This window comes from Passer domesticus, chromosome 2 (assembly GCF_036417665.1).
Source record: "Passer domesticus isolate bPasDom1 chromosome 2, bPasDom1.hap1, whole genome shotgun sequence".
In the NCBI taxonomy this organism is placed as follows: Eukaryota; Metazoa; Chordata; class Aves; order Passeriformes; family Passeridae; genus Passer; species Passer domesticus.
The window spans coordinates 17,532,122-17,558,699 of NC_087475.1; the positions used below are offsets into that span (position 1 = coordinate 17,532,122).

At 42.5% G+C, this 26,578-nt stretch overlaps 2 long non-coding RNA genes across 2 annotated transcripts; one reads left to right on the top strand and one right to left on the bottom strand.

The window, feature by feature from the left end:
• The first annotated feature begins 10,442 nt into the window (after positions 1-10,442).
• LOC135295209 (uncharacterized) lies at positions 10,443-12,653 on the top strand. The gene is made up of 2 exons (XR_010357238.1): positions 10,443-10,683; positions 12,484-12,653. It is a non-coding gene; the product is annotated as an uncharacterized LOC135295209 (long non-coding RNA).
• Positions 12,654-22,052: 9,399 nt separating this feature from the next.
• Positions 22,053-25,899, bottom strand: LOC135295210 (uncharacterized). The gene is made up of 3 exons (XR_010357239.1): positions 25,319-25,899; positions 24,026-24,218; positions 22,053-23,270 (listed from the first exon to the last, which is right to left on the bottom strand). It is a non-coding gene; the product is annotated as an uncharacterized LOC135295210 (long non-coding RNA).
• Between the last annotated feature and the right edge of the window lie 679 nt (positions 25,900-26,578).

Genomic DNA, 26,578 nt, shown 5'->3' on the forward strand with positions numbered 1-26,578 from the left:
ATGAGCAGAAGGCCATGGCACATGAATAGCTGCTCTGCAAAACACCAATACTGTCCTGGTTCCTTTTTCCACCTATTTGCAGAGAGATATTAAAAATATATAGCAAAACAACTGAGAAAGAAACAGAAAAGTGATAAGATAATCAAATTGTTTAGCATAAAACCAAACTTAAACCTATAGCTACAGTTTAAGTAAGGAGCTCTAGCAGGTCTGACCAGGGGATTTTGCTGAGAAAGAAGAATGATGGATCCTGTACGCTGGATCCCTTTATGTGGCTCTGAGGAAGTGTTTGCTTTCTTGTCTTCTTTTTTTGGTTCATCTGTGAAACAGTCAACTCCTGATGGTTGTACTTCTGCTCTGCACACCCTCATTGTCAGCCCCACGCCTTTTGCAGTGCCTTCTTTGTAAAACCTCATTTTGTATTTGTCATTCACATCTGGAGGTTCTCCAAGGTCTGTTACCATTTTAGTGTGAAGCCCACCTCACCTATGCAGTAATATTTTACTTCTTTGTAGATGGAAAAACTGATTGCCTGGGTAAATCAAAATTTAGTGATGTATTGTGATTTGTGAATTCACCCTTTAGTGCAACTACTTATTTTGTGGAAATGTGCAGAAATATCCTCTCCCTCCTTGACCAACTCTTCCCCTTTTGCTTTGGCTGCTGAAATGCTCTTGTGATGTGAGAAGTGCTCTGTGCCATAGCTTCCTGTTGGTGTTTTGGCTCCATCTCACCCTAAAAACTAGGATTTTTACTGAGAGGGAGAAAATTGACATTTCTGCAGTCAAAATTGTAAGCAATAATTTTATGTCAGAGTGGGAAAATTCATATTTTCTGTCAGAATATGAATGTGTTAAAAACACAATTAAACCTAGTAGGTCTGCAAGTAGCACTTGGATTTCTGCAGCTTGCCAGAGTTCTTGAGGTCCTTTAGTGAAAAAAATCACCACTGTTTATGTAGGAAATGTTTCTAATCTTCTTATTCTTGGGGTTTTTTGAAAGCATTTCTTTAAAACCTGACAAATTCTACCAAATAGTCCTTGCATGATGCACAACGTCAACTATGTCAGATTTAATAAAGCCAGCATGCTAAATGAGCCAAACCACAGAGCCTTAATATGACTGTTGTTGTTTATTGATATTGTTCAGTTCCAGTAAACTCCAGCCTATTCCTGTAGTGTAAAGTCATGAGTCAGATCTTCTTTGATCAAAATCACCCTAATGCATGGTAGCAAGGTAATACATTGCTGCAAATCCTCCCTATTGAAAGCAGAACTCTTAGGGAATTCTCAGTAAAGTACCATAAAATAAGCACAAAATGCAGAGCTGGATTCAGCACTGCTCTCAGTGCTGGGCTTGCCTCTTAAGCTGTGCAAAGGTTCAGCTGTTTCAGTTCTGTGGGTGGCCACTGCACATGGCCATGACTGTGCAGCCAGGCTGCACACAGGCATTGCTGAGATGGAGAAACATCTTGAAGTGATCCACTCCCTACTCTTTGACCTTCCACTAAAAGCCACCTGTCCTAACTGCTCCAGCCCACTCAGTCTCATTCTTTACACTGGGCTTTTCAGTTTGTACTGGTGAGGAAGATTTTCCTCATTATCTGCTGAAGAATAATTGCACTTATTTAGACTTGTTTTTTTCTGATGAAACACTGGGGTGATCTTCCAAAAGACATGGAGGGATATTTCTTTTTCAGAATCAAAATGTATTTCTTCACAGGCCAGGAGTACTTCGGAGGCTTTATTGACGTCTTTGCTGAAATACAGCAGGTGATTTCTGTCTCACAAATCCCAGCTAAACCAGAAAAACAGTCTCAGGGAGAAATGTTTCAGGTGTTGCAAGGTGCAAGTTTTAGGAGTGTTTTGGTCTCATAGTGGCAGTTTTCTCCCTGTTGTTTTAAGCTCACACTTTTCATCTTGTTAACTTTGGATATTGTGGTTGAAGGTGAAGTATAGATCAAATGTGGTAAGTTTAAGGGTAGAATACTCTTCCTTACCCAGACATTGCTGGGGCTTGGGGCAATCTTGTGTTCAGCAGAGTTCTGGGTGAGACTGTTTGAAACCCTGGAACCCCCCATGCATAGAAGCCCCTTTGGTGGATTTTGGGTGAGACCCCAGGTTCTCCTTCCATCTTGTTGACCCATTTGACCTTAGAGGTGAAAATGGAAAAAATCCTGAGGACTTCTAACAGTGAAATATGTCTCAAATGAAAGACATACTTAGCCAGAACAGCCTCCATATTCTCTTTTGGGGCTCTGCAGGGTCCTGCTGACCCAAACCCCTGGCAGCTCTGCTCTGATGGCTTGGGGAGAGGGAGGAGTGCTGTGGGGGAGGTTCCCAGCATGCACATGAATGCTGGGAATATTATTCAGATGATATTGACTCTCCCCTCAGTTCTCACTTGCACTTGGGATAATATTTGACATATGAAGAAGGCAATGAGGTACAGGCAAAGCAAACTCACAAGGGTTTCTTGAGTCAGCTTTGTCCTCTGACTGTAGATTATGGACAGACACAATTGCTGTGGATGGCAGCAGCTTGCTCACAGCAAACTGTTAATTAGGATGAGACACTTAGGACTTTGCATGATGAGAGAAAGCAGAGATGAGGAAATACACATAAACAAACTCTTTGCCTTAGGACCTGTTTTACTGTAGAGAGTGATTGAAGAGCTTCATCACTTCTGAAGGAGGAAAGCCTGTCTTTACCATGCACAACAAAAAGCATAAGCCTTACAGAGAATAGAAAAAGGGGAAACAGAACCACAGGAAGGCTTCTGCACCTTTGGAATGGTTTATCTGAAGTGTGAAGGGAGACAGTGCTGTGCACGTGTCCAGAATCAGTGAAGAACTCAATCCAAAGGACCGTAACCAAGTCATAGCAGGAAATAAGTACCTGTAGGTATGACATCTTTTTTTCTGCTACCACTACTGCAGTGTTTTAGTCTTATGGGAGTTCAGCAATTTATTGAAACAGTTACTATTCAGTGAGTGTCCATTGCTTTCTTAAAGAAAAGAGATGGAAAAGAAGGAGGCACAATATTTCTGAAGGCAGCTAAAATCATCCCTGAATTAAAATAATGATAATACAGTCTTAATATTTACAGTCAGCAGTTGGCCTTGGTGATGAGAAAGAGGTATTTAAAGATATATAAATCAGTTCAAATAATTAAAAGATTTTGCAAAAATCTTGTTCCAAAACAAATGGTTTAGTGAGCAGCAGTCTGTGCATTTGATGTGGATCCTTATGCATTCTTATGGAGCCATGAACAATAATAAGCCATAAATCCATGCTTCTAGCCAAGAGTGGATGCTTGGGGAACAGCTGGTTTTAGCTCAGTGAAGATTGTAGATGTTTCTTAGTCATCAGAAAGCATCAGCTTGGTTCACAGTTAGTGTGTTCAGGGCTGAACTTGGGCACTTAAATACCTGGAATTCTGCCACGTGCCCTTTAACTAGGGGTTCAGCCAGGGAGAGCCTCTCAAAAAACTCTCCTTTGCTCTCTAAGAAGTTGTTAAGGGTCTGGGACATTTTGACTAATCTTTCTGAAGTGCTCTGGCTTTCTTTCAGCTGGCTTCTGATAAATGGAAGCCTTGTTCCTCGTCACAAATCATACCAAGTTTAATGAGTGTAATGAGCTTTCTGCTCTCAAATTGCTTATTGATTCTCCTAGACAACAGACTAATTTGTTAATGAAATAGAAATAAACACCAGACATTCAATTGGTCAAGGAACTTTAAGTCATGTGCTTTATCTAAATTACACAAAACTTGTCATATTTATGTAATTTGGACACAGCACCAAGTTGACTCACCAAGAGGATTTTTCTCAGTAGAATGGTTGTTTTCTTGTGAAAATTAAGTGATTCTTGGGACATTCAAGTTATTTACTCAGTGGTTTATGGTCATGGTATTGTTTTAATTCAGTTTCTCAAGAAGTTGGGACTAGAACTCTGACAGTCCAAAGAGCTTCTGGAGTGTGGAGAGGAAACAGCTTGTGATCACTCACAGACAGTAGTGATCTGCAGTGGAGAGAGACAGACCCCTCTGAGAAAAGGGGATACAGAGAGGGAGCCGTGCTCAAATAGCAGGACTTGGGAAGAGGTGGGGGCATGATTCCTGTCTGCCACGAGCATCAGTTTGCTCTGCCAACACTCTATTTTGCCTATTTGGCTTTAAAGCTGCCCACTGCCACTGCTGGTGGGGGAGCGCAAGGGAATTACTTATGCAAGACACAATCAAAAGTTTCCATTTCAAGTTAATTAAGTTCAAAATAATTAACAAACTTCCACCCAAAGCAGTGTGAAAGCACAACTCCCACACACGGCTCTCTGCTCTGCCAGAGGCTGCTGCGGGCTGCCCTGGCTGCTGCAGGGACAAACAATGTTGTGATTTTCTCCTCCCCATCCCTCTGCACTGAGGGCTCCTGCAGGAGCTGTAGTGTGGCAATGCTCTGGCTGTTACCTCTGTCTCCAGAACTGCCTTTTCTGCCAGCCTCTGAGAGGAGCAGGAGCTTTTCCTACCAGTGCTGCTCACTGTCCTTGCTTTCTCACACCAATTATTTCAGTCACCCTTCAGGAAATGAGCTTGGTACTATTCAGGTGCGTGTAATCAGTAACAACCCACAAAAAGGAGGCTCCTGAAGCAAGTGGTTTGGAAATGGGCCATTAGCCAGAAAACTGTTCTAAATTTTTTGCTTACTCTTCAGGACAGCAATTTCTCTCACAAATCAGGATCCGTTTATGGCTGATTCACAAAAGGAAGATTAAATTCATCAGACTGTGTATTTAAAATGAATAGTTCAACATGCTCCTGGCTGAAAATGTATCACCCTACTAAATAAGTTCAGAGAAAAGATTAATATAGGAAGACTCTGATATGTAAAGCTCAGCAAGTTCATGAATATTTTCAGGATAATGGCTTTCATTTCTCTGTGAGATAGCCTGCAAACTCACAAGACTCTTCCAACTTGTGGTTTCTTTTTGCAAGATCACTGTGTCCTGAGGAATCTATTACTATTTCTCAGATTGAAATTGGCTCTCTCATGAGCTGCTGTATTACAGTCACATGAGTGTTCCCTGTATTTTCATATCTTATCACTGCAGGTAAATAATATAATTCCATAATTTTTCATTTTTACAAAATTCCCAATTTCTTGTTGCATAGTGGCAGTTCCTCTGTTTGCCAGCATGCTGACAACTCTGGCTGTTGCAGGAAAGCAGCTCTCACCATGCTACACTACAGAAATTAATATATTTACACAGCAAGTGGCTTGTATTTTTAGACCTCTGAATTCCATGGGATAATTTTAGACTGAGCCAGAAATGTTTTAATTAGCCTTATTTTATTTTTAAATATAGCTTAAGGCCAGGAGTTTTTCTTCCCCTCTCTCTAATGAGCAGTCCCTGGGAGCCTTTACCTCCTGGCAGATTAAGACAGAGAGAGACACTTCCTTCACCTCCCCTCTCCCCATGGCAAGAATAGAAAATAAGTGCCTCATCCAGCAGTGGGGCCATGCATAACCTACAGCCTAACTTGGTTTCCTTCAGTTCCCAACATTTTCCCTTGGCTGATTGGTCCCCTCTGTTTGTTTTTAGTGTCCTCTCAGTCACTTTGCAGCTCATTTGGGAATGCTCATATCCAATTCAAAGTGAATTTGGAATACAATATTTATGTGCTATGAAATGCCTTGCCACAATTTGAGCATGACACCCACCACTTTTTTGCCATCTACTAATATTTTTAATCCATCCTGAGAGCAATCAAGGCAGTGTGACAAGCAGTGTCACAGGCTGCTCATCACTCACAGTTTCATTACCTAGTGAAGGTCTAGTGATTTTTCGTTGTCACATTTATTCTAATCATTTACAAAGAATAGAAGTTTAGAGTTGATCATGAGTGTCAATTAGACCCAGGCTTTACAGTATGTGAAAACATTGCTGTCATTCACTGTTTGTAATAGCAGTGATAACATTAATTGGAAGAGAACTCTTCGCTGATAATCTTCTGTCACCTCCAAAGTAAATATTGAAATACATTTCTCTTTGCTTGGCCTTGACTTTTGTGTTCTTAGTGTTTGATCACAGCAGGAGAATAAACACATCTGTCATTAATATTTCACCAAGAAGGTAAATTCAAAAAAATAAAAAAGTGATTAATATAAGAGTTTCCAGTTGGGGGTGAAGGGACACCTGGATCTCTTAATAAACTATATTTATTTTTCTTTTCATGGGAATAGATCCCATTTGACTCTGTGAAGAGGCAGGGCAGTCAAAATAGCATTTGGATACTCAGAGAAAAGGTTCCAGAGAAAAGGTTTGTGCACATAAAGCGTCACACCAAGGTGGGGATACATGTAGATGGACTTGCACTTAAGGACCAAACAGATGGAAGAAATTGGAATATGTGAGTCGTTTATTTTTTTTCCCCTGACAACCCCACAGTACAGAGCTGATAATGCAGGAAGATGAAGAAAGGAAAGGAAATCAGTAAGGAAACTGCAAGTGAAGTCTTCTCTGAACTGCCCACTGGGTCAAAAAGACTTGTGCACTTCCAATAACTCCACACTGGAATGATCTGGTGGCTGGCTGGGCTGAAGAGGACTGGCATGGTGATTTGCTCTGGGCTGTAGAGGAGCCTACTAAGGATGTTCATTAGTCTACCTTAAAGGCAGATGAATGGGACAAATGGATGTAGGGACTTCAAGGTCTACTTTTTGCTGTCTGAGACATCTCCGACTGTAGCTGACTGAGTCTCCTGAAATCCTTCAGGATTATCCCTCCTGGCACACCTCCTCATAGCTAGAGATGGGCAGGTGTGACTCACTGCATTACTACATGATTTGTTTGCTTTTTAATGGATACACAATTAAAAAAAAATAAAACCTCTAACATTCATGTGGACATGGATCATTACAGCCTGCTTGATTTTTGAAATATCATACCATGTGCATACTTTTTTGCTCTCCCTCCCTGCCTTTCTTAAAATCATCCATTTCCCTCTGGATAAGAAGTGTGTGGCGTGTCAGCTCTGCTGCTCAGAGAGCTCCTCCTCCCCAGTACAGATGTCTTCAACTTGCTCCATTTTCAAACCCAAACAGAAGGACTGCTATACAAGCCACAGACGGATTCTGGATTTGTTTCCACTAAAGTTCTTATTGGTGTTGGCTTCCTACGATAGCTCTGAAGCTTCTACCTCCTACCTTGCTGTGCTCAGCAAGGTTCATCACTCCTTTGGTCTGTGTCCAGCTTCTGATGACTAAGTGCTCCCTTTGCTTCAGACTGAAGTTTTCCCAAGTCAATGTAGCCCTGCCTGTGAGGTGTTCCTCTGAATCAACCCCACTGCCTGTTTGCAGCCCTTCTTGGGCACTCTTGGTGCCATCTGGTGTGTGAAGGCTTTTCTCAAATGCTGGGAATTGCTTCACCATGGAGCATATTTGCCCCAGTGTGTGCATGGTACCCTGGGGACTAGAGTACCTCTGCTATGAGCCTTTAAAAGAATTAATTTTTTTTTCATCTCCTCTTCATCATGAGGATATCTGCATGCTCATCCTCTGCATGGCCATTCTCTGTTGGTGTATTGTGGGTGAGTTCTGGGTCATCCCTTCAGGGCAGAATATTTAGCCCTTATCCAGTCTCTGAAGAAGCAGTCTTGTTTTCTTCTTTGTCCTCTGATCAAAAGCATTTCCCACATATTCTCCTTGTTACACAGAAGTCAGTACCTCAGCTCTGCACTACTGTTCATATTTGCCTCTCAAGATCATTAACATGTCCCACACTTCAGTGTTCCCTGTTGTCACATATGTGACTCTTCATTTTTTTTTGCTAGAAGTTATTGCTTGTGCATGCAGAGCAAAAATCCTGCTTTTCCTTCACCTCTTGTAGGTGCTCTCTGGTCTTCAGTCCCAGCTGTAAGGGCTGCTCTGTGTCCCCACTCAGCATGTGCTTGTCATTTTTTCAGTAATGGCTCGGGGATGGGGTCTGGGTTCTTCCAAGGACCTGCCTGTGCTGGTGCCTGGTCCCCAGGGGCTCTGCCCTGAGTTACACATCCCTGCACAGCACTGGCTCTTCTGTTTGTGCCAATCCCTGCGTTTGGCAATGGAAGTGAAGCTGCTGGGGGGGGACTGTGAAACTCATACCTAAGATCCCAGGGCCTCCAGGCTTCCAGCCTCCCCTTCACAGGAAAGGTCTGATCAGAAACATCCAAGAGGTGTTCCTCTTAGAGGCCTCCATGCCCTGCCAAATGGGTGATCTGAGATTGAAGGATGTCTTGGACTGTCACCATCCTCTGTGGTGCTTCCATGAATGCTAACTGTGCCACTGCTTGAGGAGCTGCCTCTTCTCACCTCTCCTAAACTCCTGGGTATGTGGCTTCACAACAGTTACTGATCTTGGAAAGTCTTCCCAAGCTAGGAAACAGGAATGCAGTAACATTTCCTCTAAAAGGGAATCTCTGTGACTGAGGAAAGGAATCATAGGATAAGAAAGCAATATGTATGATACCTAATTAAAGTTGCTGGTTCTTCTTCATGAATTTACTGCCTCAAAGGTTTTATAAGGGCTGTGATTAAAAGGCAGTGGTTCAATACAGGCAGTAGATGTGCTATGTGTGGAAAAGAGTGGCATAATAAAAAATTAGGCATTTCTCACCCAGGAATCTCCTGAGCCTGTCGTGCCACTTTCTTCCACTTGAAACATCCTAGTCTTTTTAATTTGAAAAGTCCTTTCTACCCAGCCCTATGGAATTACTCTTGTGTTGTGTGTGGCTTTTTTCAGTGGAGCTCCAACCTGCATGCTTTGTGCAGGTATTTAGCCTCCCTGAAAGGATTCAAGGTGCCAAACACATCAGACGGATCTTGAATTCAAAAGAAATATAGGTTTTAGCCTTCAAATGTAGTCTGAAAACAAACATTCCTTTTAAAGTAACTACAAGACTTACTGAAAAAGGCGCCTGATATTTCATCCAGGGAAAAACCCAGTCAGTCTTCAAACCTGATCAGAGCTTTTACCTTGAGATCTTACAAGTGGACTGAAATCAAATGAAGGACTATAATAACCAGTAGCCACAGTGGGTGGGTGAGGCTGCAGAGTAATGGACATACATTTTTAAAGGCTGTGCAGTGGCACAGGCTTGTATCCACAGCCACACCAGTACATTTAAGCCTGTAAAACAGTGTGTCAGTGCTCTTCATCTTGACATTTTATCAATCTTCCAGCCACTCTCAGGTCTCAGACTGAGAGCCAGACTAGTTTTTTTTTACCTGCTGTCACACAGAGTTTTCCAGTGAGATGTCCAAAGGGATGCTTACCATTTGTATGCTCTTACTATGCGTCAAAGCATTTCTTCCAATTTTGTTGCTTTTATCCCTGCTTGAAGTAATTTGTCACTGCTGAAAAATCATTACTGCCATCCCTCAGTCACCTAGTTTTATTTGGCTTCTGCCAAAGTCTCTGGCCTATTCCAGTTCTCAGAAAATTCTCTTTTAAATAAAAATGAGCCATGGTAATCTGGTAACAGAAATGGCCAAAAAAGCAGATCCTCTGAGATCTCATTTCCACCCAGCACCATGTGATGGAGGTCTTTTTACACCTTGCTTACCATCAAGACTTCTAAAATCAAGGAAATTAGATTTCATCTGTCTCTCTGCCACTGAGTTTGTGCCTCTGGCATTTTATTTCTGCTGTGTGCCCTGTCAGAAGGGCAAGTGACAAGAGAGGCAGGTTAATGCCAGCAGTGAACTGCTTGTGCTCAGTGCTCAGTGCCAGGGTGCCCTTTCCTGACATTCAGCTGTCACCCAGACAGGGAGGCAGCTGTGCTCCCTTCCAGCAAAGGCTGTGCCTGCACTGGGGTTTCACAGCGCTGCCACCACCATGGCAGAAAGAATCCCACCTCTCCCAGACCTCCCATGGCACATCCCAGCCTGCTCAGCTGAGGAATCTCAGCCACCATGGGGGCCCAGGCTGGAACCTGCAGCCACCGCCTTTGACAGAGGAGGAAAACCCCATGGCCTGTGGACACACTCCTTGCAAAGCAGCCACTTCATCTCTAATCTCTCACCCCTGTTCCTCCAGGGAAAACTACAAGTAATTTTGAAAGATAGGTCCAGGAATGAAAATTTATAGTAGTAATGAAAAAAGATGGTTATATCTGAGGTATTGTGGTCAATTTTGTTACCTCCCTTTATAGCTTATAAATTATTTTTCTAGCTGTTTCCCCTAGGAGATATCTAGCTGATCATCTCTCACCCTCTGCTTTAGCTGCACAAATGCCAGCTACCAGCTTTTGGTTGTTCCAGCTTGTATAGGTGCAGTTAAACTTTGAATAGTTTTCTCACCCTGTGCTTAGCATTGGGAAGTCAATAGCTTGTCCAGTTTTTCAGTTAATCTAGTAAAATATATGCCTAGAAATGCAACACTTGTCTGGACTTTGTATTTTGTAAGGAGCTTCTCTTGATTATGAAATAAAGCTATTCTGCAGTTCTGACATCATGCAATGTGGTCTGTGCAGTCACATTATGAGGTGCCTGCCCTGTCACAAACCAGAAGTCATCAGGGAGTCTGGAGCTTGTTGTGGAACTAGTTAGTTATGGAAGTGTGGTAAAGCAAGAGGAAGTCATACTGTATGTAAAGATATAATGAAGTCAAATAACAGATGAAAAAAAAATTGGTGTGAAAGGAGCTGAAGGTAATTGGATAATGATTTACATTCATTCATGGCACCCTCTTACAGCTCTTCCTTTGGTTATTGGAGTTACACAAGAATCTCTCACACACACACACAACCAAAAACGAACCTGCACCACCCAGGAAAATTCTCAAGTGTCTTCAGAGTGTTTAATTTTTGACTTTAATTTCCAAAACTGCTGTAGTCAAAAGTCTCATTGAAATTCTGGTGAGAACCTGATTTTAAAAGCCTGAATGCTAAAGGAATTTAGGCATCTAAGATGAAAACATGAAAGTAAGAATTTTCAAAAGAGTTGCTACACCTCGAATGTATTTAAAAATGTGATCTATAGGTCCACGTGTTTTTATTGCCAACATTGCCTTTAAAAAACCCTAAAATCCCCAAACAATTTATTGATCTTCTGAAACTCCAGTATGCTTTCAAATACATTAATAAAATATATAAATTTAATAGATGGTTTTATTTTGTGGAGTTCCACCCTGAAGTGCTGGAAGATTCATTTATGGTGATGTATCATTCTTCAGTTATGTGTAGATGTGTCATTCAATGAAATCTATTTCTGACTGAACTTTGAAAAATACAGGCGTTTTCAGCACTCTTGATTTATTAGAAAACTGAAGAACAAATGTCAAATTCTAGGTATTCACAAAAAAGCTTCTTTAGTAGTGGACCCTGGCTGATAAGGCTTGACATCCCCCTATTTGGAAAATTGTATTTAACTAAAGCTATTTTGAACAACGTTGAGGTAGATGAAAGCATCTATTAAATCATACCATGTTTTATAATGCTTTTATAGCTGCTGTCAATTGGTCTAAAAGTCAGAAAAACTGCCTGGCAGATGAGAACATTAAGTTCCTGGTTTCTGGTTCATTACTGAATGCAAGCAATCATCCTATTACTGGAAAGGATAATTGAAATGTAGAGCTATAGATTAGCTGAAATGTGAGGAATGGCATTTTTTTTTTCCATAAGCACCACAGCTCTGCCCTTTCCATCTCCCCTCTCAGGGTTGCACTGGATTGCAGGCTGGCCAATTAGTGACATTAACAGCTCATCTGGGCTGGAAGGAGTCAGTGGAGAAAACTGACATTTTTGTGATCTTTGTTTCAAACGCTCTGTCTCTGTGTGTTTAATGTCCAATTAACAAAGAAACAGGCTTACTTGGCAGTTATCTTGTTCTGGTTTATAGTAATGATTTTGAGTAAAAAATGTACCCAAGTAGATGTACCTTCATGTTAACAGCCAGTGTAGGCTGACTCTCCAGCTGGAAAAACAGGAGCAGTGAATCAGACCCGTGCTTCATTATGAAGGATGGCTTGAAGTACTCTCAGCAGAAAACAGGAGCACTGTTTCCTATTCCATTACACACACAGCTAGGAACAAAAATAGGTTTGCTATGAAATGAGTAATTCTGTTCTCCCTAGATGGGTACTAACAGAATTTTATCCTAGACTTAACACATCAGAAACAGGCTTTTCAAAAATAGGACGTATTGCCAGAAAGAACAAATTTCATCACTGATAAAAGAAGAATCTCACAGAGGAACACCTTTTCATCTAGCACAAAGGAACTTCAGAGACTCAATCTGTAAAGTTATTAGAATAATTGAAATCAGATGCTGAATTTAAGAGAAAAAAATTATTTTCCTTTGCCTGTTTTCAAAACAGATACTACTGTCTAGTACAACTCTGAGTGACCAGGAGAGAGCTAAATATAAGCATAAATTCATTGTACAAGGGAAACTGGAGCAAAAACTGTCCTACTGGAAACTCAGATTAATTATTCATCTTTTTTTAACAGGATGAGCTTTTGTTCTGCAATGAACAAATTTTGCACCCGCATCCACGTTTGTGCTTCACACTGACAATATGAACTTTGTTTTGAAAAAGAGATTGAAATTCATTTCCTAGTCCTCAAGCTTAATCAAGACCCCATAAAAAGATGAATAAAATGCTGCTCAAACGATAGAATGAGGAAATCCCCAAAGTGCCAAATTTTCTAAACATTTTACTTAAAATGCTAAAGAGAAAAATACGGACCATCTCCACTTTGTTAAACAACAGGCTGTTCACAGCACTGGTTCAAAATTAGGAACTCGGGTTCTCCCTCCTGCAACACAGTCCTCCAGAAACCCAGCCAGCCGCTGCAGAAGCACTTCCACCATATGGGCAATCGGGGTGGCATCAGCTGAGCAGCAGGCTCTGCCCCGGCTCCTTGGTGGCGATATCTGGAGGGGACTGATGCTGGTGACAGCAGCATCCTGCTGGCCGTGCCCCGGAGTTGTGCCTGATTTGCATTATAAGAGCTCTGGTGAGAGGCTTGGTTTGCCAGATCATGTCTTGCGTTGTTTCTCTCTTCTGACACCTTTGTCTGCACAATTTCATGATTAGTGACTCACCTAATGCTGTTTGACATCAGTGTCAGGATTCACATTTATTATTAATACAGAGATGTGGGCCGAAATTCTGATTGCTGGTAAACCTCTAGTTCAATATTTTCTCTCTTCTGGATGCTTTAGTAAGACCTAAATGATCAGCAGCCTAGACACCAGCTAAAGACTTGCTCAATTTTGGCCAGACGGACACCAAGCTTTTCACTTCAAAAAGTGCAGGCTCGGGGTTAAACTGTTATCATGGTTTGACTTTCCACTGGCTGTTTAAAAATATTTCATGCCCTTGACTACTTTCTAAGAAGGCAGTTAAGGATTTCTTCCATCACCAAAAGTGCGTGCAGATTTTTGAGGCTCACTCTTGGGACACAATCCCTCCTCCGAAAGCCGCGGCTGCAAATGGTAACGCGGCCCTGGTAGGATTTTAGGATTTTAGTGACGGCTGAGCCCAAGGACCATGCCAGCACCCTCGCAGAGCCTCACACGCCTGACCAGCGTGTCCAGCCCTTCCTCCGTGAGCAGAACCATCCATTCGATGTAAATCAGGGAGCAATCCGTGCCCAGGAGCAGAGCTGGCGGTGCCGCCTGGGCCCATCCATGCCCCGCCGCTCCAGCCGCGCAGCCCGGCGCTCCCTGGCACGGCTCTCGGTGCCGTGCTTCCCTCGCCCCATCCCGCCTCAGCAATCTCTGCTGCTTTTCTCCATCATTCATGGAGACATGAATGATGGAGAAACTCATCCCTCTTCATAGAAAAGCAAAATAGCTTCTCAGTAGTTCCATTCACAACTCAAATTTTCTTACATCTCCTCCCACCTCTACTCTGGACAGAAAGTGCCAGCATTCTTTCCAGTTATTCACATATTTGCTAAATCTTACTATGCCTGGTAAGTTGTGATGATAGGTGGACGTGGAGATGGGAGCAGCATTTGCTGCAGCTGAGCTCATCTCTCTCCGGGTTTGGACACACACAGAGCAGAGCTTTGAGAACCATTCATATTGTTAAACATCTAATTTGTTGCTCCTGCGGGGTGGTGCACTTACACTGAAAATCAGGGGTGTCAGTGGAAACAGAAACCCTTAGAACCACCCTGACTCCCTTAAATCCAAGGGCAGGATTTGTTATGCCTCTGCTCTGATTCTGTAGTATGAACCAGAGCTATTTAGGATGCATTTCTGATAACAAATGTTCTCTACAATTATTATTATTTAATTTTACTTTTTTTTTTTTTTCTGGCAGCTTTATTTGTCAGGCTCCTTTTTGTTTTCCTTTCCCTTTTCTTTTCGTTTTGTCCTTTTTCCTTTTTCTTTCACAAACTGTAACTGTAACTGTACTTTTGGGGCATCTTCTCTTGCAAATTAATTTCTTTCTTGCAACCCTGGCTCCATTTCTGAGCCTTGTTGTGTGTCTAGTCTGTGTGGCTGCTGCAGATGAGATAAACTGAGTAGTTTTTGTTTCAACCTATTTAATGGGGAGCTAAGCTTTTCTTATTCTTTTAAACTTTATAGACTGTGTAATAGTTCCTTCAAGCTAGACTGGCAGTGAGAAGACTGAAAGATTAATGCCAGAGGAATGAGTGTCTTCTGCACACAGTGCAACATTTCACTGGAGGAGGTGCTGCATCCTTGTGTCTGCAGCCAGGCAGGCAGGGGCAGGCAAAGCTCAAAGCTCACCAGGCCTGGGGCAGGCTCCTGGCCCCTGCCTGTTCCCAGGGTCTCCCCAGTGCCCCAGAGGCAGTTTGGCTCTTTCAGAATCAACCTTCTGGTGCCTGCTAAGGGACCCTGGCCTGAAAATCCAGCCCCATTCCCCACCTGGGCAGTGAGCTGGGGTTTCCTTGGAGTGGCAATCTGGTCAGGTTCGTTTTGCTCTGAATAGGTGTCAATATATCACTGAGAGGTTTATCCAGGTTCAAAGGGAGCCTGAAAGCCTTTCCACTACATTCAATAGCCTTTTGGTTTGGTTGGAGAGACGGAGATAAAAATTCAAGGCTCCTTGCAGAAAGTGTCACCCCTTTTTGCTCCATTACATACTCTCTTCCTTGGGTTGTAAACTTGCAAGTGTCCAGGACAAGCTGCATTGCTGCCTCAGACAGGCAGGAATCCTTCTAGGATATTTGCTAAGTAACTTCTTACTTTTCCACTTGTATGATTTCCATGACATGTTCCTTACCACTGTCTTGAAGAAGGCTGTCCCTGCCAAGTCCTGAGGCTGCTGAGGCTGCCGTGAACCAGGGCTGTGGGGCTCATGGAAGGGAGCTCTCTCTGTGTAGAAGCAGGTATTCCAGGTCTCTTAAACTTTAGAGCTTCTTTGAAGGACCTTTGCTTCCTATTTGAAAAGACTTCTATGAGCAGGGTTGTCTCTGACCCTTACCTGAGGAGCACTCTGCTGCCATGAAGATCTTGGTGTCCCTGTGATGCTGAGGGATGAGCCAGAGTAGGACACAACAAGAATGATGGCTGCAGAAAAGAGGGATGGGTCTGAAGGGAGAATTTGAATTTTCTTTTTCTATTCCACACAGAATTCTTTACTATTTTTTTAAAGAACTATGAAAGGCATGATCTCACGTGGCCTTTACCCGGGCAACATAAAATGTTATCCCCAGTCAGTCAAGGGCACAAACTATGAAATTAGTTTCCCCATTTTGAGTATTTCCAACATTATTATGACAGTAGATTAAATGTCAAGGACCCTGTGTGTTTTATTAGTATCTATAATGAGTTGAAAGACACAAAGTCACTTCATAGAAGGGGACTGGGTTGTCTATAGATAGCATAAGCCTGAATTGTTTTCATTATGGAAACCAGACACAAACTCAGAAATACAGAAGTTGAGGTTCAGCTGGGGACTTTTGAAGCACTAGAGTTTTCCTGATTTGGTGTAACCATAGATTTGGCTTTGGGGAGGTGGGCCATTTAAAGTTATAGTCTGCTGCCAGTGCTTAAGGATCCCACAAACAGCTGTTTCTTTCTTGAATTTGGGTGCTTTAATGAAGCACAGCACAGGTTCTTCTGCTAGTAAAAATACTTGTCTACTGCTGATTTTGTTTGCTGTGATTACCATCTCTTTCAATCCCATTTGCAGATGACTTACAGCATTTAACTTGTTTCCCATAGCTGGTTCAGACACCAAGGCAGATTTTTCAGTCTCTCATCCATCTGTGTTGACCTACATCCCTTCTCTGGCTGTGCCTCAGCCTCACTTTGGACCTGAAGATCTCAGCTGGCCACCCTAAGCTTCCCTTATGGTCCCTGGAGAGCAGAAGGCACAGGCAGGATCTGAACAATGTTAGAAGTCTGTTTCAGGAGGAGGTGAATACAGGGAACACAGGGAATGTGTATTTCACACAGTAATTAAACATGGTTTGAAATAAAGAGAAAACAGGGTTTTCTTTGGTGCTCAACTAAATTACTACTTTTTATCACAGTCTTCAGGAACCCGGGAGGGACAAGAGTCAGCTCATGCTCTTGGCTCTTTGGTACCTGTGGTGCCCAAGAATAAACAGCTTAGCAGAGAGAGTGCCCCAGGGCTAGGCTGTCAGGACTTTCTCTTTGCAGAGAAGCATTGTGTCAGGTTTTGAGCTATCAGAATCTAGGAAATGGAATGATGCTTTTTCCTGGCTGTGGCTTTGCCAGGCTAGCTCTATCCAACATAATTGTTTTAGCCAGTACCTGTTTTCTCCCTGTTGTACCCATGGTAGTGCTGTCAGCCCCTGCACATCACTCAGAAGATGGCAATGGACAACTGAGATCCCACCAAGAAGAACAACCTGAAGTGCAGTGGGAGGGCGGCCAGGACCTGCCTGCTTGCCCTCTCCTGCTCCCCAGCTCAGTTCTGTAGGGGAGTGATTCTGGGAGCTGCTCCAGCTGTCCCCACTCCACCCAGGCTGTGTGCCAGAAGGTGACCCAAAGGGTGAGCCAGGAAGAACTGTGTTTTTGGATTGAGTGGGAGAAGGGGACACTAGTAGCTAAAGCTCCACAGCCTGGGCTAAGGTGTAGGATAAACTTGGTGTAAAGCCTTTGGCATATTCTTAGCTGCTAAATGATTATTTTGGTAGCCAGCCTTAGGAGAATCAGTCTCCTTCAGTGATCTGTGTCACTGCTTTCCAGGACAGCCAAGGTCTGAGGCCAAATTTGCCATTTTTTCACTTAACAGGGAGTGCTCTGCCTGGTCTGGGAAATGATACTGTCTGCAGCCTGTGCTTTAGGGAGGAAAGTGTTCAGGGGTCACTCCTAAGGCCTGGCTACCTCCACCAGAACATGCAGCAACATCACAATTTTGATACTAGGCAGAGAGGATGCTCCAGTGACTTTCTAAGAAGGTTGAAATGTCCCTTTTTTTGCAAGGGCAGGTTAGATTTGTGTGCTGCCTGAGCACTGACAATCATCAAGAGCGTTCAGGCCAGCTGCAGGCCCTGGACCTCAGTGCAGGGACAGGGCATTGATGTATTGCCCCATGTAGGATGATAGAAGGACTCACTCAAGCTCACTGCTGCTGCAGGGAAGCTCTTCTTCATGAGCAGGACAAACATGACACAGTGAAGTCAAGAAGAATAATGTGGAAATGGAAACACAACAAAGGAGTATAACAACAGCATGTAAAGAGAAAAATGTGTCTAGGTGATCTGGCAGACTGATGTGATGTGATCCAGATTTGGACTCTGCCAGATGGCTGAAGAGAGCTGGCATTATTAGTCTGTGTGAAGAGGGACCATATTTCCAAATCTGACTCAGTGCCTGGCAGCTCTAGGCTGAGTTAATTTCTAGTCCTAGAGAGGAAAGCTTGAGGAACAAGTTAAGCACAAGTTTCTTCTCAGCTTCTATTCTATCTGGTTCTCCCTGGCTTTTTGCCCATTTTGGCCTGCTTCCCCTGAAATTTTCAGAGGTTCTTTTTAAAAAAAGTTCTCTTTCTATGCATCAAGTCATGACTCATTTGAAAAATAACACATGGCACAACCAGGTAAACCATCCTCAGGGTTAACTCAGCATAGAATGAGGTTAAATAGGCTGAAAGTGGTTTTCTAGACAGAAATTTTACTTCCTTTCACATAATCCCAGGAAAATTTCTCTTCCAAATAATCTCGGGGTCTTCCCCATACCCTGGCCCAGGTCCTGTCGGAGCCCTCTTTGTCTGACATGAGAGGTCAAAGCCCTCACACACCTAAACCCAAGGCGAAGGGAGCTTTACTACCAGGGTACCATTGTAGTTCTGTGTTTGACCAGTGGGAGGCCCTTAAAGACCATCGAGTTTCACTCTATAAAAATTACACTTGGGATTCATGTAGCCCTCTTTATGTGCAGGCCTGCAAGTTCTTCAGAGATTTTTGAGGAACAGATCAGGTCCCAACTGTACAGACTTGAGGTATAGACAGAGGGATGAGAGGACTTTGGAGTAATTGTAAAATAAGGAAATTATAATCATTTGAGAGATTTTATAAAATATGGAAAAGGGTAATATCCCTTCCCTCATAAATAATAACATCATGTTCATACACTTTTATTGCTAATTTCTTAAACATTTGGTTTGCCCTCAGATTTGCTTAAGGAAATTAAACTTCAGAGCAATTTCTTTCATTTGTCCCCATGTTCTGTTAAAACAAAAAAAAAAAAAGACACCATGATTAATCTCATTCTTTTCTGGCTCCAGACAACCAAATATTCAACAGAAGTATTTTGTCCCTTTCCTTTGAACAATTTCTTCAAACACTGAGCTATTGTTGTAACTTTCTGGATCACCTCCTCTGTTTTCTATTTGTTTTATTGATACAGGTTTAAGGCACAAACCCTTCTGTTCAAGGCAGTCCTCTTAGCAGCTGTGTTTTAACCTGGAAATGTCTCTGCAGCTTTTTGAGCTAATTTATTTTCTAGTAAGAAATGAAAACCTGTTTGGAGTCACCATTTTCCGTAAATGGGCTGAACTTTGGTCTCAGCTGCATCCAAAAAACCCTTCCTGTGATGGTATCAGTCTCTCCAAGATCTACAAGCTGCAGAGCATGTCAAACAAGGAAGACACCCTAGGATGAATGCCAGATTTCCTGCTAGACAAAACAGCCATATTTCAACTCTCACAGAAATATCTGTTTATCAAGATGATGGTAACATCCACATTGATCTGTTTGCCAAGCTTCAAATGCTACATTTTTATATTATTAGATAAATGGAAAATGCACAGGAACAGCATTACACACTATGAAAAAATATACCCTGAGTGGAATAACAAAAAAGGATTGTAATTTTCCAAGTCTCCCTCTGGATGTTTGTGAAATGATTTATGTTAGGAAAGAATATTTTTCCTTACATGTTCAGGTTATGATACAAGAATTCAAGCTGGTTGCAAATGTATATAAATTGATTGATATTTTCATTCCTTACAGTCCTTACAGTCTCTGTTTGTGGAAAAAGCCCTTAATTATTGGACTGTAATAGTTACTGCTCCTGATGGCAGCCTCAGTTTGACCCTGATTTGATGGAATGTTGAATCCCCAAAATTCATTAGCAGAAGGAAAAATGAGTGTTGCATTCATATTAGCTGAAATGACTGGTCTGTAATGAATGATCTCTCACTAAGATCTGTTTTTATATGGTTTAACTGATCACATTTCACTGCTCCCCAGCTTTTTCCATTCTGGGACTCGTGACATCCAGGCTTTTGTGTACACCTGGCAATTGCAGTCTTACCTTCTTGTTATTATGTCCTTATTTTATTAAATGACAGGCTAACTATGAAGCTTCTCTTTTCAGTCATTCCCAATCAGACTGCAAAAGTCAAAAGGGGTCTGAGAATACCCTACTGTGTTTTTTAGCTTTCTACCTTCCAGTTTACTTTACCACCTGTGTTTTTATGAGCTTCTCTTGGGAAATGTAAGTCTTTGCAAGTAATATTTTAACATAAAACAAGAGTTGTTCTGGGGTTTTCCTGGTACAATTCTTTGTGAAAATTCTTGTCGTATTTGATTCTTTGGTATCACAGAGACCTTCTCTTGTGTTCCCCATGTATGTAAGGGCACAGATTACTCAGGAGTTCCCAACTATGCTGTTTTATCTTCCACTGCTGACAGAAAGATGGAGTGATCTTGGTTTCACTCGAGTTCACTTCACATACAGGCTGACTAACCAAAAACCTAACCAAACAAAAACCAGGTCCTTATATATAAGAATTCAAATTAGCCATACTGTAAAAAGAAGGTCATTGAAAGAGGTAATAACTTGCTCTCTTTTCCTTGGAAGTACCCAAGATGTGCCCATGATTTTGAGTTGTGGTCAGCCTTGCAGCAGCATTGCCCTCTTCTCAACACTGCCTTTGCTTCTGACAAGTGCTCATCTCTGCCTTCCCTTCCTCTCAGTAACTTAGAGATGTAATTTGAGGATACAAGCACCCAAATCCTATCCAGGATCATCTTCTGCAGTGAATGTAGGTAATTTCTCCTCTAGCTTCTAGTGAGCTGATCATGTAAGTGCTGTTAATGCTCTTGCTAGTCCTGAGCACTCGGGATGCCTTATGGCTGGTGTGCCTTCATTCTCAGCCAGTGTGCCTGCCTGCTGACTCCTGACTTTCTGCACCAGCCCCCTCACCAACGCTACCTATGTTTCAAATCTGCTTCAACATGCGAACTTGTGATTTAGATACATTACCAGATTTCTGCAGGTGTCCTCAGTGCACATGAACAATTGCTTTGCCATTTTTATCCCAACTCCTCCTGAGTGTGTCTGGGCTGTCAGGGTGCTGTACACTGCAGGCTGGCTGCTGTGGCAGAGCACCAGCCATGAGCTGCCTTCTGAAATGTCAAACAAGCAGCAGTCACCTTACAGGGAGAGACACCTTTCCTTAAATAACAAAGAATCCATCACAGCAATGGATGAAATTTTATCCCAAGGGAAAAAAAAAATCACTTGGCTGCAAAAAAATTTACAGCAAAAAAAATACATTATGTTCTTTTATTTTTAGCAGAGAGAAAAGGTGAGAAGGCTTTAAAACAAGTATAAACTGTGGTTTAAAAATTAATCTTTATCACTTTATTTCTGTGTATCTTCTCCTTAAAGAAATCTAGCCTTTACTTTAAACAGCTTTTCAGTATATACTTTCTCTGAAGCATTCAAATCCTAAAGACTGGAAAGTGTTCTAAATGAAATGTTAAGTCTCTTTATCTAACTCCCATTTCATGTCAATGAGATAAGTGCTGGTGGTTCTTTAAAAACTTGAAATATATTTCAATCGGTAGATTTCTATTAGGTGTCTTTAAACAATGTTTCATTTAATTACCTCCTGATATAGTTTTTTATGTGATTGTAATATATAAAGAAATCAGCTGAATTCTCCAGTCAATATAACTGTTAATTGACAATACATTAGCAAATACCTCACTGAACTCAGCTGCAACAATTGCTTCCCCGAGGTTTTAAAGAAGAAAATCTATTGACTGGGAGAGAGAATGGGCTATTAGGCACCATAGATTCTGTTCTAGGACTATTCTGATGCTGAGTTTCTATTCAAATGCTGGAGCTTAAAATCAATTCTCAGCAAATAATTGAATAAAAGAAAGTTATAGCTCTAAATCTATCAGATAATTTCTTGAGAGCTCTGGGCAATTTCCAGCTTTACATCCTGCAGGCTGTATAAGCAGGAGCTGGTGGTATGATTCACATCAGCCCATAACTCTGCCACTTGAATGAGAAGAGAGTAAATTCAAACACATCAGAAGGAGGCCCCAGGAACCCTCTCTTCACGGAAAAAGCACTGCTGAGGGGTTCCTCCAAACCAAGCAAAAAATACTTTCTTCATTTCCTGCTTCACACTGACAGAGCTCATCCAGTCTCCCTGTCCACCTCTGCAAGGAAGGACAAGAGGGACTCTCCAGGAGAGGAGAGCAAGGGCAGCCCCAGTGCCTGTGGGACCCCTGGGCTGCTCCTGCAGGGTCAGGTGAGGGGACCAGTGCTCCCAAGGCAGAGAGGATGCTCGGAGAGCCAGCACTGCAGGTGGGGAGGTGCAGGTGCATGAGCAGAGATAAATAGATTTAGGAGCTGTGGCTTTCTTTTTAAACTTTCATAAGGTTTGTCCATACACAGACATGTTCAGTTTATTTCAAAATGAAGCAGATTGCAAGAAGGAGAGCTCGCACCTTTTAAATGAATGCTGCTCTTACATAAGCTGCTGGATCTATGACAGTCTGAAGCTGAGCTCAATAGTAGTTTGGGAGATAAGGGACTTCATCCCTTTTGAAGGTCAATCTTCTGTCAGAAACTTGATCCCTCTTAGAAGTAATTCGAAACTAAGCTCGCAAAAAGGGCAGAGATGGAAATTATTCTTATTTCCTGCTCGTGTTCTGTTTGGCTTTTTCCTTGGTTTCTTAATCCTTCTTTGATAGAAAACCCTTTTAAAATGCTGACAGTATATTTAACTTGTCTTTAATTTTCACTGATGTGGTGGAAAGACAATACAACAACAACAAAAAAGGCAAAACTTTCTATGATTTAGGATTGAAACCTTCAGTTTACTTACTCTACTTATTTTTTGACAGTGATATGTGTTTGCTAAGGAAATTATCTGGCACTCAGAAAAGAAAGACCCACTTTAGGCTGCCACAGAAAGGTAGAAGCAAGTCAACGATTGAATTTTTTTTAACAGATTAAGATTCACTTATCACATATGAAAGAATAACATAAATATTGAAAAAAAGCATAATTTGTGACTCCCACATTTTATGAGTCCAAGTTGTTTAGGCAGTTTCATGCTTGGGTCTTAAAATAAAATCACTTTTACATTAAGTCTGTGTTTTTCACAATGCATTTCTGCACATACTCAAGGTCAGCATATATCTTTACATCTACTGATATATACTCTTTTTGCACATGCCACAGTATGAATTGTCACATTTAGTTCATAATCAGCATGCTGACATAACACATTTAAAATCTAACCACAATAAAAATAGTCTGTGTAACAAACAAAAGCAGATAAAGGCTTTTTATATTAAATCCAGGATTTATGTCTCCACATAAAAATTTTCTTGCCCATATGTTTTTACTTTGCCCGTTTTTTTTCCAGTTTGTATTTCTAGTACACTTAATTGTGCTGTGATTCTTCTGGTAAATTAAATCTTCTCCATGATAGCAAATTCAGAGAATCTTCAAATCCTTAAATCACTGAATCAAAATCCTCTGACAATTTAAAGTGGTTCCAAGCAAACCACAAGCAAGTGGTTATTACCTGTAGAGAAAAAGGGTGTTAATGCTGGGAGAGCAGCTGCCCCAAGATGAGAATCATATGATTAAAATAAGCTATATACATGTTTCAAAGGACTTTCATTCGGAAAATTACTCCTAGCTTGTGTCCTAATATTCCTTTTATGTGACAGAGGTGTTAATAAACCCTTTCAATGGAGAAAGAAACAGCAGAAATAAAATATTCTGCAGCTAGGTTACAGAAATGGTCAGAAAAACCTAAAAAAAAATAGTTCTTCACAAGTTAAGCTCTTATTTGTGTACAGTTTTTGCCCCTTCCCTTCCCTTCCCTTCCCTTCCCTTCCCTTCCCTTCCCTTCCCTTCCCTTCCCTTCCCTTCCCTTCCCTTCCCTTCCCTTCCCTTCCCTTCCCTTCCCTTCCCTTCCCTTCCCTTCCCTTCCCTTCCCTTCCCTTCCCTTCCCTTCCCTTCCCTTCCCTTCCCTTCCCTTCCCTTCCCTTCCCTTCCCTTCCCTTCCCTTCCCTTCCCTTCCCTTCCCTTCCCTTCCCTTCCCTTCCCTTCCCTTCCCTTCCCTTCCCTTCCCTTCCCTTCCCTTCCCTTCCCTTCCCTTCCCTTCCCTTCCCTTCCCTTCCCTTCCCTTCCCTTCCCTTCCTGTGCAATCTCCAGATTTGGAAGTAGTGTAACTGTCTTGTGTCTTAGAAAATAACCAGGAAATAGTGGCTGTTGTGCTACTACAAAATCTGAAAATATTTCTTAAAAATCAATACATGCAGATTTGATTACCTCAGGTGAGATCCCCTATTGGCATGGAATTTACATTGCAGAGTATTTCTGTATTCTGTGGCTGGCATGTGTAATTGTCAGATGGAAATCAGTGTGCACAGTTTACTGAGGCTAGCCCTAATACCCCCTACAAAAGGGTGTGCACACACCTCTGAAGGTATCCTATTACATCAGCACTGCACCACGGTACTCTCTGCAAAATATTGCAATTTTAGATTACTTTTTAAATCTTCCATTGTAGCTAAATAAAGATATTCTAGTCTGCTATTTTCTGAAGCACAAGACTGTTAGTTATTAATCTGATGCATTTGTTTTCTGCTTATCAAGAAATATGTTGCTGTATCACCAATGTTGTTTTAAAATTATAAAGCTGAAAAATAGCAGATGGCTATCAGCTGCTTTGTCTAAGTTACTAATTAGTTTTTATTTGTTCTTGTAACATTTTCTTGATGGTCAGTATAACTCTTATTTCCTGAATCTGAGGCAGGATTCAGCGTGTGACCAAGGCGGCTCCTGTAGCCTCTAGAAACCTGCCCAGCTTTGGACCTGCCACCAGACCCACAGCAGATGCAGGGCTTTTGCCCCTTGTGCAGAACACTGTTCTTAGTCTGTCAAGGCTTCACCTTGGAGGCTGATCATAAGTTGACATTCCAGGTGCTTCTCACACAGACATCTTTGAGCACAGAGCTCCAGGTGGGACATTCTGCAGCATGGCCTGGAGCTGTGCTCATCCCCTGGGGGTTATACTGCTGCTAAAATGCTGTTTCCATGGTTCCCACTGCTTGGAATAGGGACACCTGTCAGGCTCCCTTCTCCCATTGTCTCCAATTGGTTTTGGTATTTCTGCTCTGGGTGAAGGGAAGTCCTTCCTCTTCCCTGCCAATGCCCCAGCTCACACTGCTCAATGCCCAAAGGGGTTCCCAGGCACTGGGATCCATCCTTGTCACCCAGCTGTCCATAAGACGCAGAGACAGGGGACGGAGTGTAGTAGAGGCTCCCGGAGGAGATGCTGAGTGCCTTTGGGGGCAGGAGTGAGAGGTGTGAAGAGCCCATTCTGGAGGAGAGAAGCTTGCTGGCCATGGGCCCAGGCCAGGGACAGGCTTTCCTGTCGGTGAGCAGGCATGGGGCGTCTGCAGGCCCAGCATTATCCCATCCTCACAGAGAAAGGGGCAATTCAGACAAGCATTTATTTATGCAACAATGGGTGCAGATTAGGATGTTGTTTGGCTTCCCAGGGGGTGAACAGAATCCAATCACAAGATGTAGAAAACATTGTGTGCATGGCGTTCCCACCTGCTGCTCTTGCTCAGTTTACAACCAGTATTTCTGCCACTCCAAAGCACAGCCTGTGCTGCAGGAAGCCAAGTGGCTTTGCCTTCCCAAAACTGTACCTCTTCAGAACCACCCTCAGCAGCCTCAGCTGGCTCTTTCCTTGAGTGCTGGCTCACTGACGAAAATGCAGCCCAGCATTGCCAGTCACACCCTCCTTAGCAGCTCATGCTGGTTTTGTCCCACCCCTTCCTCTGTGGTACAATCCTTACAGTCATATTTGGCAGATATTTGCCCTGGAAGTTAATCACACCCACAATACATCATGTATATTTTCTCTTATTAGCCTGCAATTTGCTGCTGTCTGGCTGTGTCCCAGTGGATGATTAATGCCCCAGAAGTGTTATTACCCTTGCTGAGAACTGACATTTCGTACTGTTTTAGCATCAGCTCGCTGAGCTGAATTTCATACATGCTCATCATCATGCCTCAGGCTGAGCTGAATAGCAGTGAAGGTATCGAGCTGCATCATGTACAAGCCTGGAAACACCTCAGTGGGGTCACCTCCAGTTGCAAATTGGCAGGGCCTCCTATTGCAGGCTGCTCCCTCCTTCTCGTTCCTTGCATTTGAGCTCAAGGCCCTAATTTGCACTTTGGAGCCACACAGAGATCCCCAGCAGGGCTGGCTTTGGCTGGAGTAATTTTCTTCATAGTAGCCAGTATGGGGCTGTGTTTTAGATTTGCACTGAAAATAGGGTTGTTAATATAGAGATGGTTTTGTTATTGCTGAGCAGCACTTGCACAGCCAAAGCCTTTTCTGCCCCTCACCCCAACCCAGCAGTGAGAGTGCGGGAGGTGCATGGGGATTTGGGAGGGGACACAGCCAGGACAGCTGACCCCAAATGATCACAGGGAAATTCCACACCAAATGGTATCATGTTCAGCCTAGAGAGCTGGGGGAGAAGAAGGAAGGAGAGGATGTTCAGAGATACAGCATTTGTCTTCCCAAGGCACTCCTACATGGGATGGAGCTTTCCTGGATGTGACTGAACACCTGCCTGTCCATGGGAAGTAGTCAATTAATTCCTTGTTTTGCTTTTCTTGTGCAAAGTGTTTGCTGTACCTATTAAACTGTCTTTATCTCAACCTACAAGTTTTCTCACTTTCATCCCTCTGATTTGGTCCCCCATCCCACTGGGGTGGAGTGGGGGCTGTGTGGGGTTGAGTTGGAGTTAAACCACAACACCTCCATTTCTAATTTCTGTGAAAGTGTTCAGATGTTGG